Raw genomic sequence first — 13,185 nt, 5'->3', positions numbered from 1 at the left:
AGAAAGAGGGAAAGAGAAACAGCTGAGAAGAGGGACGGGGAAGAAGGGCAAAAACCAAAAACCAACAGAATGAGCAGAAAAAGAAAAAAAAGAAGAAAAAAAGAAAAAAATGCATATATCAATCACCTGGGTCACCTGCTGAGAAAGAAAAAAGAAAACAAGCAGAAGAGAACAAGAGTAATAGAATAAACAACATCACAATGATATATGGGAATATGACAGTAAATACTAAATGTTAAACATTATTGTGCAGCACATAAGATCAACAGAACACAGTGTGCTTTGAGGTAGGAGCCAAAAAGGGTGTAGTTTGTGGGTGTGATCACCCGTGTGTACACCTGTGAGCATGGACGCGCTTGTTTTTTTAAAAGGTTCCTTCATGTAATGATCTGCTAGAGGGTGTGGGGGAGCCACAGCCCCGTCCTCCAGGGCATGAAGCAGGTATGGAGGAGATCAAAACTCCAGACATCCAGAGGCCCCCAGAACACAAGAGACCAAGGAAGACCAACAGAGGGGCAGCTGCGCCACTGTCCCGGAAAGAGCTGAGGAGAGTCCCAGATGAGGGCTCACTCAGCAGCCGCGGAGCAGAAGCCAGGGGGAGTTGCAGTGACGCGCCCGTGAGCTCCGCCGGCAGCCAGCTGCGCCTGAGTGACCGAGCCCCAGGCCGAGAGGCCGGGGGCACCCCACCTCCGAAGTGGCCCGAGCAAGCCCCAGGCTCCAGGCCCCGATAAGCGGCCGCCAAGGAGTGAGCCGGTGTGTACCTGGACGCCCATCCCCGGACACAAAGAACCACCAACGCACCGACGTCTGAGGGAGTCCGCCACTGGCAGGGGAAGTGGTGGTAGGGGGAGATAGGCCTCCATACCTTGGAGGGCCTAAGATGTCCCCAGAGAGGTGGCGCCTGACACCCAACCTGACATATAGACACAGACATACAGGCACACACAGATACAAACATCCATTCCCACCCTCATGCTCTCATATGCACTTACTCCACACTCAACCAACGTGGAGACAGACATAAAGAGACGCTGTACACACGATCACACTCCCCAAGCGTACTCTAAGCCCCGGGTCTAGGTACCCCCGCCCCTGGAGGGGGGAACTGCACCCAGACCCAGGTGGTGTTTCCCTTTTCCCTGCGGTGGGGGGAGGCAGACCGCCCCGACTCCGCAGCAGCAGGGAGGCCCCACACTCCAGACCGCAGTCGGACGGCCAACTCCTCCTCCTAGCCCCCCCACTCCAGCAGGTCGCAGAGAATGGGGGTGAGAGAAGACTCCGAACCTCCCTCCACCCGTTCATTGTAATGTTGATGCATGTGTGTTCTAAGGTGCATTTAAAACCCAGGAGGGCTTGGAGCTACCTGCCAGAGAGCAGCAGGTAAGCGCATGGTCCCTCCTGCTGGCCCTCAATGTCTACATGTATTTAACATTGAGAGGTGGGCAACGACGCCAGGGGTGGGGTGTACACCCTGATGGTACTTTGGATTCCGTGTATCGTGCCCACCCCCAAGATCCTATATGTATGTGTAATGAGAGTGTGAGTAATGTGAATGTCTAAGTTGTGGGATAAAATTGAGGCAGGGGCAGCCAGAAGGGGACGGGGGGGGGGGGGGGGGGGGGGGGGTGGCCTCCTCTGCACCCTGGTGACATACCCCTACTCCAAGGTCCTGCATGTGTGGGTGGTTGTGGTGGAGCGGGAAGAGTGAGGCAGCTGGAGATGGGGAGGGAAGGAAGGGGCCAGCTCCCCCGCTGACCCCAGTAGGCACCCCCATACTCCGCGACCCACCAGGGAAAGGGGGCCCAGGCCCATCCAGACCGGGGCCCAGCGCAGCAGCGCCTCCCGGCCCCACAGAGCCCAGGACAGTCCACCCAACCCCACCACAGAGAAAACTGCACCCACCCCACCATCCACTCATCTTCCAGACTACATAAGACGGTAAACACCCAGGCTGAGATCTTCCTCCACCTCTCCTGTATCTCCCCCTCCTGTAGAGAGAGCCCCTGAGGAGAGGAAAGCTCCTGCAAGATGTGACAATCTTCCCCACCAGTTGAAGAGCCCCCCAGGTGGCTCGATGCACCGGCGGCACCCTGCTCCAGGGCTGGGCCCCCATGCACCCACCCGCCCACAACCCCGGCAACACACCAACCAGGACCCAAGCCCCCGAGGCCCGGCCCGGGCCCCAGCCCAGAGACGGAGCGCCCCCAGAACCTCACGCCCATCCCGGACCCACCCAGGGGCAGCCAGGCTACCAGGTCAGTAACCCACGTCCGTCAGCACAGACCCTCCCCTAGTCCCGCTGCACGCAGCCGCGAGGAAACAGTCACCTGAGAGCCAACAGAGCCCCTAACCGGACATGACCGCTACCCCGGGTTGAGCCCCCCAAGGAAAATGCCTCCGGGGAAGCCCCCGACGCCCTAAGCCTGTCCCTACCCCCACACCAATCACAACAGTGAAGGCGGGACCAAACTATGACCCCCCACCCCCACTAGGTGATGGAGCTGATCAAAGGAGCCCAGAGCAATTGATCTGATGTGGTGGCAGAGGCTGTATCAAGACTAATGTAATCTAATAGATAATTTCTATATTGGTTAGAATTAAGATTATTTTTATTTTTCCAGTTCATGAGGACTGTTTTCTTGGCTATGCATAGGGCAGTGAAAACCATATGGGCGATATTCTTTTCTGAAGTGACATTATCTAAGCTGCCCAACAAACACACTAAGGGGGAAGTTGGAATGTTACATTTCAGACACTTCGATAAGTCTTCACATATCTCGCGCCAAAACTTCTGAACTGGTGGACAGAACCAAAGAGCGTGGATATAATTGTCCGGTGAATTGGTTTGGCAGTGTGAGCAGTTGTTGGTAGACGTAAAGCCCATCTTGAACATCCGATGACCTGTATAGTGCACTCTATGTAATATTTTGTATTGAATTAATTGAAGACTGGGATTTCTAATTAGATGAAAGGTTTTTAAGCAAATCTGAGACCAGAAGTTTAGGTCTAAGTTAACTGATAAATCCGCTTCCCATTTTGCAATAGGAAGTGATATTGATTCATCTGTTTTAGAAAGCATTCTGTATATTTTGGATAGTAATTTGGGGGTTTTAAGAGTAAGAAATTGAACCACACTTGGTGGTGTTTGTAGTTCAACTTGACCCGGTTTAAATTTCTTTTTTACTATGGATTTAATTTGTTGATATTCTAAAAATCTTTTCTTGTTGATCCCATATTGTGTAACTAGTCTGTCAAATGAAATAAATTCTGTTCCTTCTAGTATAGGTTATAAATATTTGATTCCTTTACCACAAAGGCCCATATTGCATTTGGGGGTAAGGTAGTCCTTTCCACTATAAAAATCCATCTGGGGTTTTGCAATGATGAATTTTCAGGTAAGTGAATCAAAATCATCCAACTGATCCATCTATTACTAAACCAATGTAACTATTCCCCAGAAAATTGACTGTGATTAATCATCTCTGTCGTGTAATATTATTATTATTTATAATGCAGATCTCTTAGAAGGCTGAAAGTTACATTGGAATCACTTAAAACAGAACAACATGTCAGAAGAATAGGTACAGATTTCCTTGGGAGGGGCACAGTTTAATCAGAGAAGATAGCAGGAGGAAAAATAGGCTGCAGAAAAGAAGTGACAAGAGCGGAAGGGTAATCCATCCTTATTAGGTACAAATCAAATGCATCAACCGGCCAGTCAGAGGCAATAGAATGGTCAGGGTGATCTGTGAAACAGTGCACAGGACGAGATAGGCCTTAGCTGCTCGGGCCCGAGCTGTGTGATTGCTGGGGCAGAAGCACTGTAAACGCCAAACACAAATACCTTTTGTTCTGTTGCTTTGCATTTAAATTGAATTTGAGACGGTTTCAGCAGTGCGTGGAAACCGCAGGAGACTGAAGACAAATTCTAAACGATGTCTTGCTTCTACATAAGATGCTCTGTAGGATGCTCGGTTGCTCGGAGTCCTGTGCATCACTTCCCTTCCCCGTCACTACAGTCGCTCGGTGAGCTGCCACCATTTAATCTGTTTTCAAAGTATTCTGCAGTGTCATGCTGAAAGGAAAGCTCCTGCCAACTTCTCTTACTGGCAGGCTTGGCTAAAAATACAGCAAGAATCGGACTTTTCGAATCATCAAACATTAAAGATGTTGTGATCAATCTGGCACACAAAATACTCAACTGGTGGTCTATAAAGCTGCTGTTCAGCACTTATCTGAGAGAGCTTTATAGTCAAATTTAAGATGTGGGAGTGTGCATCGCTGTTTTAAGGTCAGATGAGTCCACCAGATGACGGCTGCTGTTGAGGGAGCCCTATCCAGAATTATGACAAAGAGCGGTGTTAGTGACGACAGAAATATTGTAATAAGTCATCGTCATCTAAAAAGTCAAATTCAATGGATTTCAAAAATAATGACAGCTAGAGGAAAACAGAGTGAAAGGCATGCCTGTGGCGTAAGGTTGCATGTAAGACGCACACAGACGACGGTCTCGCTGTTATCTGGACAGCACAGTCAAGTGTGAATGAGGCTCTAAGACACACAGGACTCTGCAGCTAACCTTACAAAGACTAATGAAGCACACGCAAGTTACACTAAAACACATTACTTGGCTCACTTGGCTAATTTATCAATTAATTAGTTTCTTCTGGTGGTGCAATGTGAGCTCCCTGATTATGCTTTAACAGTCATGTTAGACAGCTGAGATCCATTCTGTTTACGCCTGCCTGGTGTTGACACAGAGTTAGCCTGGTAAGTAATGGGACCCGTGGGGGTGGCGGGTGGTGTTGGTCGGGGGGGGAATCTGTCTGCAGAATGATGGAGAAGGAGCTCCATTTTCTGCATGGCCATCCACGACAAGCTGCGCCAGAGAGAGTGAGTCATTACACCGTTTTACAACAGATGTGTGAGATGTGTGGGGACTTGATGGGGGCGTGGATGTATCTGGGCTCGATCTTGGCAACCGCACACTCCCAGCCGCGGCCTTGTCTCCTGCGGACCAGACTGTAATGTCCATCCAGGTTTTAGTGCCCTTGACTTAAGAGCTCATACACTGCTCGCTGAACATGGGCAGCAAAATTCTGGTCACACAATGCCTCTTTATCCTCTGGAGCCTGCAACACAAAGCTGAGCGCCTGCACGGTGGAGCCAGAAAGCCATTAAGTTATTTCATTTGTCTGCATGATCTCTGCAGCAGCTGTGGCTATTCAAATTAAAATGAAATTATGCAAACGATTTGATTACAGTGTGCAGAAATAATCCCAGGGTGGAAAAGCAAACAACGCAACAAGGTAATGTAATAATTCCACCTTAAATCATCCGTTTCCAAACTGTAAGTCTACTGTAAATCACATGCCCATATAGCTGCAAAGTGCACACATTCTTTGCATGATTGCACGTAGATACAGTGTGTGTGTGTGTGTCTCATGTGCCAGCTAGGGAGGAAAAACATGCTGACTTTAACTCAATGCTGCACCAAAATGAGAAGCAAATTGGCCCCGCAATGAACGAATGTAAAAGGGTGTAATTTAGAAGTTAAACACTGCTTACACTCTCTGCTTTAATGCAGTTCATTATCTTGGCGTCTGAAACAAAAACCTCCCCTGTAATATTTGTAAAACATTATTATTTCCTGTCCAAAAGTGTAGAAGAAAATAACACGAACAGCAATGCTCGCGACACTAATAACACCCTCAGACATTACGCCCTCGCCTCAACTTTGATCACGAGTCACAGAGAGAGCACGGCAACGATCATAGTAAAAAAGTGTCCGAAACTGCAAAAGTAACGGGCCGTCATTTACATCCGGCCTCGTGTCCGTCTTTTTATTTCCTCTGTCTATTCAACCGTGTGACATTTTGCGCAAGTGAGAGTGAGAGAGATTGATCTGTTTGAAATTTCAATCTGCAGCCAATCAAAGGAGACATGAAAACCATTTGAGAGCAGTCATTTTCATCAGTGGATCTACGCTTCAGGAAAATGAAAAGTGAAAAAAAGCACAGAAACATGAGAACACACACAAAAGCCCCCAATTCCTTCGGGACTGCAGCAAGAAAGGTCTCTTAATAAAACATCAAGTGTTCAATACTAGAGCTTCTACTTTTACTTTCGTGGACATTATCATTACAATCACAGAGTAGATGTGCATGAAGAAATAAGCGCGTGTTAATGATGCTAAGTTGCTCTTCTTTCCCTGGAGTCTCCACTCCGACCCTCAGAGGTGTATTGATTTTCTTGTTCTGGTTGGGGAGCTGGAGCAGGGCTGCAGTCCCAATAATTGCCAGCTAACGGTGCGTGGAGAGGACATTGTCTCTTGTATTGCGGAGCGTCTGGGGCAGGTTCAGTTTTTTTTGTTAAAACGCAGCCAAGGCAACTGACAGTTGGAAACATATGAAACAAAGAGCCTTAAAATTAAGTGATTAAACGTGGAAGAGGGAGAGAGAGGAGATAAAAGTTAGGACATGGAGTTGGAAGCAGCAAAGAAAAAGAATGGTGACAACAGAGAAAGGAGAAAACTTTTTAATTTAAGTTAACAATAGCAATGATCACATGAAGAAGAGTCAGAGCAGGGACAATTAATAGAACAATCTTCTGAGGTGCTGATAACAACAACAGACAAGGGAAACAAATCCACACCAAACAAATTACAACTGCTCTTAATAGCGAGTGTTTTAAAGGGCGTAGTTTGGTATTTTTATATTCTTCAGTGCTATTTGGCGTTGCTCTACTTACATGCCGTCTTTACAGTAAGAAGCTTAAACATGAAAACGACCCACCAAAGATTCAGTTTCTCATGATCTCCAAGTCACGGAGGTGAATGAAAGCTCAAATCTTTGAACACACACTCATGCAGGAATTTGTAACCGAAGCATGCACGCACTACTAAAAATAGCCCGGCCATTCCTTCCACTCAGAAGGACTCTCGTTTACAAACATTAGCGCAAATGGAAAACCTGATTACTCTGGCTATAGGAAGGGTGACTTCAAAAGGACAGCAGCACAGGAGAAACACGGGCCAATGTCGAATGCAAATGGAGACAAATGAAGAAGAATGCCATCCGGGCGATCCGGAGGGTGTAGCGGTGTTGAGGCGGTGACGCTCGATAGGAGCACCAGAACCACAACTACTGTGTCAGGTTGCCTTAACAGCCCTGTATTTCATTTGAGCAAAACCTCAATTGGATTCCCAATCCAAACCAGATTTGGATGGGGAATAGAAAAAGGTCAAAAACTAAATACATTAATTTCAAATTTGACTAGATCCCCTGTACACATCAAGGTTTAATCACTCTTTCAGTTGCGATGGCGATATTATAGTGACAAGCTCATCATTGCCTAATTAGCTCTAGTAATTAATCAGCAGTTCCAGGACTGGTGAAGGACAGAGGTATTCTCTGCTAACACACCAGCAACGCTGTTTAAATGACTGCACCAGCTTTCAAATGTGTTTTACTGGCTTTTATGGGGCCAAAACGATCCACCGGGGACTTCGGGATAGTTTTGAAATGTTAATAATCCATGTGCTACTTATTTTCCAGCCATAGCCTCGACAATAGCAAGGTCAAAGAATACTTTCACTATAAGAATACTTCCACGACAGCGAAGACGCTCTCCCTCTTCTGCTTTACATAACACTAGGCCAGATTGTCGAGCAGCACTTTAACGGGCTCTGACAGACACTCACTCATTTTCAGTCAGGCAGAGGAGGATCTGGGTGGACTGAGCTGGTGCTTAGCTACTGTAGGACACCAACTGTAAGTTCTCAAGCCAAGCACTGTTTGTACTGCTCTAATGAGCCAAAGAATCTGTGCTGCTCTGGTGCTGGACAGCAACACAGCAACAGAAACCAGAAACCAGAAGTAGGCAGGGACTGAGTAACGGAGAGACAGCAGGACGTACCTGCCAGGAAGCTGATACGGATAGATGTATCACCGTTAAACATCTTCCGTCTGCCCTCGCCAAAAGGGAGTGAACCTTAAGAAAGGGGTCATGGTGAAAGGTTACGCTTCAAGTTTGACAGAAACCTGTTACTGGATGAACCTGATGCGTCTTCTCTTCTTCCAGTTATGTAAGAAGCTTGGCAGAGATGATTTGATTGGATTCTACAATTGTCCAAATCTGTTGTTCGCTGTGTTAAACATCTCGCAACCATTGATTTCCATCTGCATATTTGTAAAATCCAGGAGCAGAAGGTGCACTGAAAGAATTTTGCACACTAGATGGACAGTTCAAAAGAATCATCAGAACCGAACTTTCAACACAGATCGTTTGAGGATTATATTTTGTGTGAGTAAAACGGAAGTTCATGATCTCATCTTGCATGACATCTATGTTCGTGATTCAAACCAGATGCTTGTCAGGTGAATCAAGCAGATGCTACGATAATGCAGTGGGTGTGAAAGAGACATTATATAACATGGTTTTCCATCTGTTATTGTTCCGCCTGTCCAAGCCCCAAAGAAATGTTCAACAGATACATGCACGGCTTTAATGCTGGGCACTAAAAAAGTGCTTTGTCTGGACTTTTCCTCGCTCAGAAAAGGCCTTTAGCGAGTGAGGTTTTGAAAAAAGGTTTAAAAAAGCTGCATCAACCTTCTACGAGAGACAAAAATCCTTTTTTTTTATATTTGATATTTCACATTTGTATATTTTTTGGTAGTTTTGTAACAATTCTAGTAATTTGTGAAACATGCAGGCTTAAAACTTCCAGAAATATTTGGGTTTCTCTATCAGAAATGATCTCTAAACGCCCTCTTATAGTGAATGTCTTCATGTACAAGAAGTAAAACAGTCTGGCGTCTCCAGAGCAGGCACTGTTGCACAGATGTGATGCCAAACCAACCTGCCTGTGGGTATCAAATATTCAGTGTTTGGTCAGGGATTATGCGCTTTGAACGTGCTGTCCTCATGGGACAGGTGGAACATGACCTGCTACTATCCGTCAGGAAACCAAAGAGAGGGAAACAAAGAAGGGCCTTCGCGTCACTGGGCATGCCCCCACACACATGCTCACAACTGCATACTGACAGGTAGATTAATGTCGACAGCATTGTCGTATGGCCATAGATTAGATAAGTAACTAAACATCTCGCAAAGGCCGCATCGACTGAGTTTTCTCTGAAGCAGAACACTTTCCCAACACAAACAGAACAAATCTTTTATTTTGATGCCTTTGTCACCAATTAACACTTTTTTAACTTGTAGTTACTATACAGGTAAAAAGGCTACAGAGGGGTTTTTGATTTTAGCATTTTTTCCTTAAAAGTTCTACAAATTATTCCACACAGCAGACGAGAAAGCTCATTTCTAAGTTGATTTCCCAAAAAGGCGACACAAGTTCCCCACAAGATTGTCTCAAAGGACACGTTTCAAGCCCTGATGTTCCACACAGATACTGCAAGAACCATTTAAGGTGTTTGGTTGGGACTACTACTTTGGAGAGGAGCCAGACATGATAATCTGAGAAGCAGAGGCAACGTCTCCAAACTAAACAGTGCATGTTTTCAGGGGCAAGCATGTGGGCGCCTCTGTGCGTGACTGGTTACACTGCAGTTGTGAGGCTCATTTAAATAACTCTCTGATTCACGCCAAATGTTTATGTCTGCGCGAGGATAAAAATGTTCTTATATTCCGCCCATAAATACTCCCACAATGAACCATAAATCATCAGTGCAGTCTGGGCAAACATAGAGGTTAGTGTAATAAGCTCCTGCATCAACAGTGGGAACGAAACCACGTGCAGCTGATGACTTTGCACACTACTTAACCAAAAGGTGTCTCAGGTGCCATCTTTGAACCTGATGCCCCTGACGTCGCAGTCACGCTGAAACTGACGAGGTTTTACACAAATAAAATAATGTGAGAACAAATTAAGTCTTAATTTGACAGCATTAGAAGATTTTGTTGAAACCCCGCCGTGCGCTGCTCTTTCAAATCATGAAGAGGCTTGTCCAATTAAGCACTGCTTCCACAACCGACGGGGCAGAGTGAGCATCATAAGCCTGCCCCTCTTTTCTGTGCTCTGACAGCCGAGGAAAGTAGTGATAATCAAACGCAAAATTTCACATTTCAATTATAGTTTATTAGGGGAATATAGATATGTATTATTTGGCTTGGCCTGAATCTCACAAAAATAAGAGGAAAGAAGTGAAGAGTCTTGTCACAGGCACAAGCAAAAAATGAATTATTTTATATCACAACTATAAAACATAGTCAAGTCAAACCTTTTTTATGTATACAGGTCATTTAAAACAGCAAAAGATGATCTCTAAAATCTTTGTACCCATGTTTGGTATTCACAGCAGGTCACAACATCCAAACTGTAAAATCATCAGAAAGTTTATAAACACTTCAACTGTTCCATTGTAAGGAACGCAGCCAATAAAATATTCGTCTCCGCTAAGCACACTGACAAGCCGAATTAACCTAATTAAAATGATGCAAGCTGCTTAATGGCTCATCAACGCAGTAGCAGTGCAGAGAAAGCAAGTTTTATCGCACAAAAGGTTGAGAGGAGAGGTTGGAAGGGCATGTGCTGTGATGTCAAACGATATGCTTGGACTCGGTTACGAGCACGTGAGCTTGTCCTGATGAGAAGAAAAGGATGATGCGTCACAGATGCTGGGACGCCTGACAGCCAGACACTGAGGGAAGAAGCGAACCGTGACGATGCGGTGAAAGATTCCAAAAAAGTATCTGCTCCGAAGCAAATGGCAGATTTACTGTGTTCTGCAATGCAATCCAGCTAAATACAAGCGGGAAAATATATGCTTTAAAATGTCCCAGTGCACAACCACGGGTATTGACTCTAAAACGAATAGACATTGAAAATGTGCTACATAAAGGTAATCAGTATAAATAAACCTGTGACACATACTGATGGTGGACTTGCAGCTCTCCCTGCTCATCTGTCACAGTGGCTGAAATGGAAATGTTGAAGGAGATGAAGATTTCCCCTGGTGTGAGCAGCCAACAAGTTTCTGCCTCTCACACTATTTGAGCATGTGCCGACACTGCTGTTTGGATTTATAACCTCAGAAAAGCTGTGCATCTGTGATTTGTTTCCCCTCTACAGTTGGAAAATTCAACGCCTGCAGTGGTGGTGGCACGAATACGAATGGTGGGCCTCTTAAACAGTTTATATGTACAGCATGTTTTATACTGTATGCTCTGTTTTTCTTTAATAAACTATGCCCTGCGCTCACTGCAGATATCAAAGGAACTCTCTTTGGAGTGGAACTTCACATTAATGATAATACATCTTTTTCAGAGACCTACACTAACAAAAAGGCTTTTGCGGACAGCAGATGCTCACTGCAGACATCAAACATCTGAAAAGCCCTGTCCTCTTACATCATGCGCATTACCCTCCACCTACTCTATGTATCCATGATGTCCTTGGCAACAAAATGACCAAATGAAGCGATGACTGTGAGTCTCTTCTAGGACAATGAACATCTCAATTAAGACCCCTTGGCCTGTTAACTGACTCCATCTATCATTCTCTTCCCCTGGTCATCCAAATATGGCCGAGCCAGCCTCGCTCTGGTCAAGCTCCATTTATATTAATCTGCAGTGCAGTCTGTGGAAGATGAGTTAATACAATGTGTTCATAGAGAAATGGACCCAACCAACTGGAAACTGGCTAATAAATTACTGGTATTGGGTTTTGTAACCTCATACATGTAATATCTTTTTTCGAGGAATTAAGCTCCAGGTGCTGACATGCAGACATTATCTGTACAGGTGGGAGGAGATAAACAACCAGAACTCTCTTAAGGATTTGAAATAGGGAAAATGTGGTGGCTTCGAATGAGGACTTCAAAACTGAATCAATATATGTGTGATAACACATATATTACATACAGGTGTAATTTAAAGCGTATTTCAATATTTAACTATAATATTGAGATTTGACTGAGCAAAGTATCCTCCTCTGGCTCAGCACATTTACAGTAATTACCCGGGTCCAAAGGGAAATAACGTCCAGCCATGCAGTCTACATGAGTAATAATTAACAAGTACTAACACTAACAATTAAGAACACAGTTTTACACATGAACAAACAAAGCAATGCTGCATTTTACCAGCCAAAGCTTTGGGGACATGAAGGTAAATTACTCCAGAATATACACTAATTGTGTTTATTACCAAATGGGAATTGCAGTCTGACCTCAGCAACATGCTGGTGGCCATGGAAACCAACAGCATACTCCTCTGGGCATATACTGTAGATGGATTTCTTCAACCTTTGCATCAACCACAAGCCCGTACTCATTGCTATGATTGGAAAACTGAAACCATCTACTCCTTTTATAGTTCACCCCATCGACAAGGTGACTCTTCTGTAGCTGCCTCCCTTCCTCCCGACTTGTTCCTGCTGTCTCAAAGGTCATGGACACCGCAGAAAGTAGGCCACATCTTAGCAGCTTCATTTCGCTCAGCTCAGTTCTTTGACTAAACACACACTGTAAGAACTGAAGTGGCTGCAAGAAGTAAAAATAGTCTTAAATGTTCAGAATCATGTTGTAATTCATTAGCATGTTCAAGAAGCACCTCTCCGGGGCTTAGCACCTTGCGGTGTGATAATCAACAACCTACTCGACAGGAGCTCAGTGAATGCAAAAACCAGACAGGAGACACACAAGGCAAGGGTGTCAATGTATGCTACTAGTGTTGTCACATCATCTGTGCACAAACCGCACATGCCACTGTAAAGTCCAAGAATAATCAACTCTCGAATGATAGCTGTGAATAATTCAGAGCTCGTTTGATGCATAATGTGCAATATGTGCAACGATCAGTATATTCTGCTGCTGGTAACCTTTATCCTTTATTGAACCCTTCATGGAGTAATCTGCTGGTAATCCACCATAATCCATGATTTAATCTTGTTAAAGCCATTGATTTACTATCCTGCTTATTAGAAAAGTGCTTGGTCTGTGTGCACGGATCCAAAAAGAAGCCGAACTATATTAGGCTTTGCAGCACGATACAAGTCCAGAACTATTGATGATTGGTGGTGTTTGTGCACACTGAATGCAACAACTTCATTTTCAAGAAAGGACTCGTAAGGATTTGGAACAAACATACTGCTACACATTATTTTTAATTGACTGACACCACATTACATACAATATGTTGTATGCAACGCTGCTTAAAATTGTT

General features: G+C 44.9%; 1 protein-coding gene across 3 annotated transcripts in view; it reads right to left on the bottom strand.

Annotated features, from left to right (window-relative positions):
• Positions 1–13,185, bottom strand: part of kcnip4a (potassium voltage-gated channel interacting protein 4a) — a 159,299-nt gene that overhangs the window by 93,051 nt on the left and 53,063 nt on the right. The window lies entirely within an intron of this gene.

The sequence above is a fragment of the Rhamphochromis sp. 'chilingali' genome, assembly GCF_963969265.1.
Source record: "Rhamphochromis sp. 'chilingali' genome assembly, chromosome: 1".
In the NCBI taxonomy this organism is placed as follows: domain Eukaryota; kingdom Metazoa; phylum Chordata; class Actinopteri; order Cichliformes; family Cichlidae; genus Rhamphochromis; species Rhamphochromis sp. 'chilingali'.
This window is presented reverse-complemented; position numbering and strand designations above follow the sequence as displayed.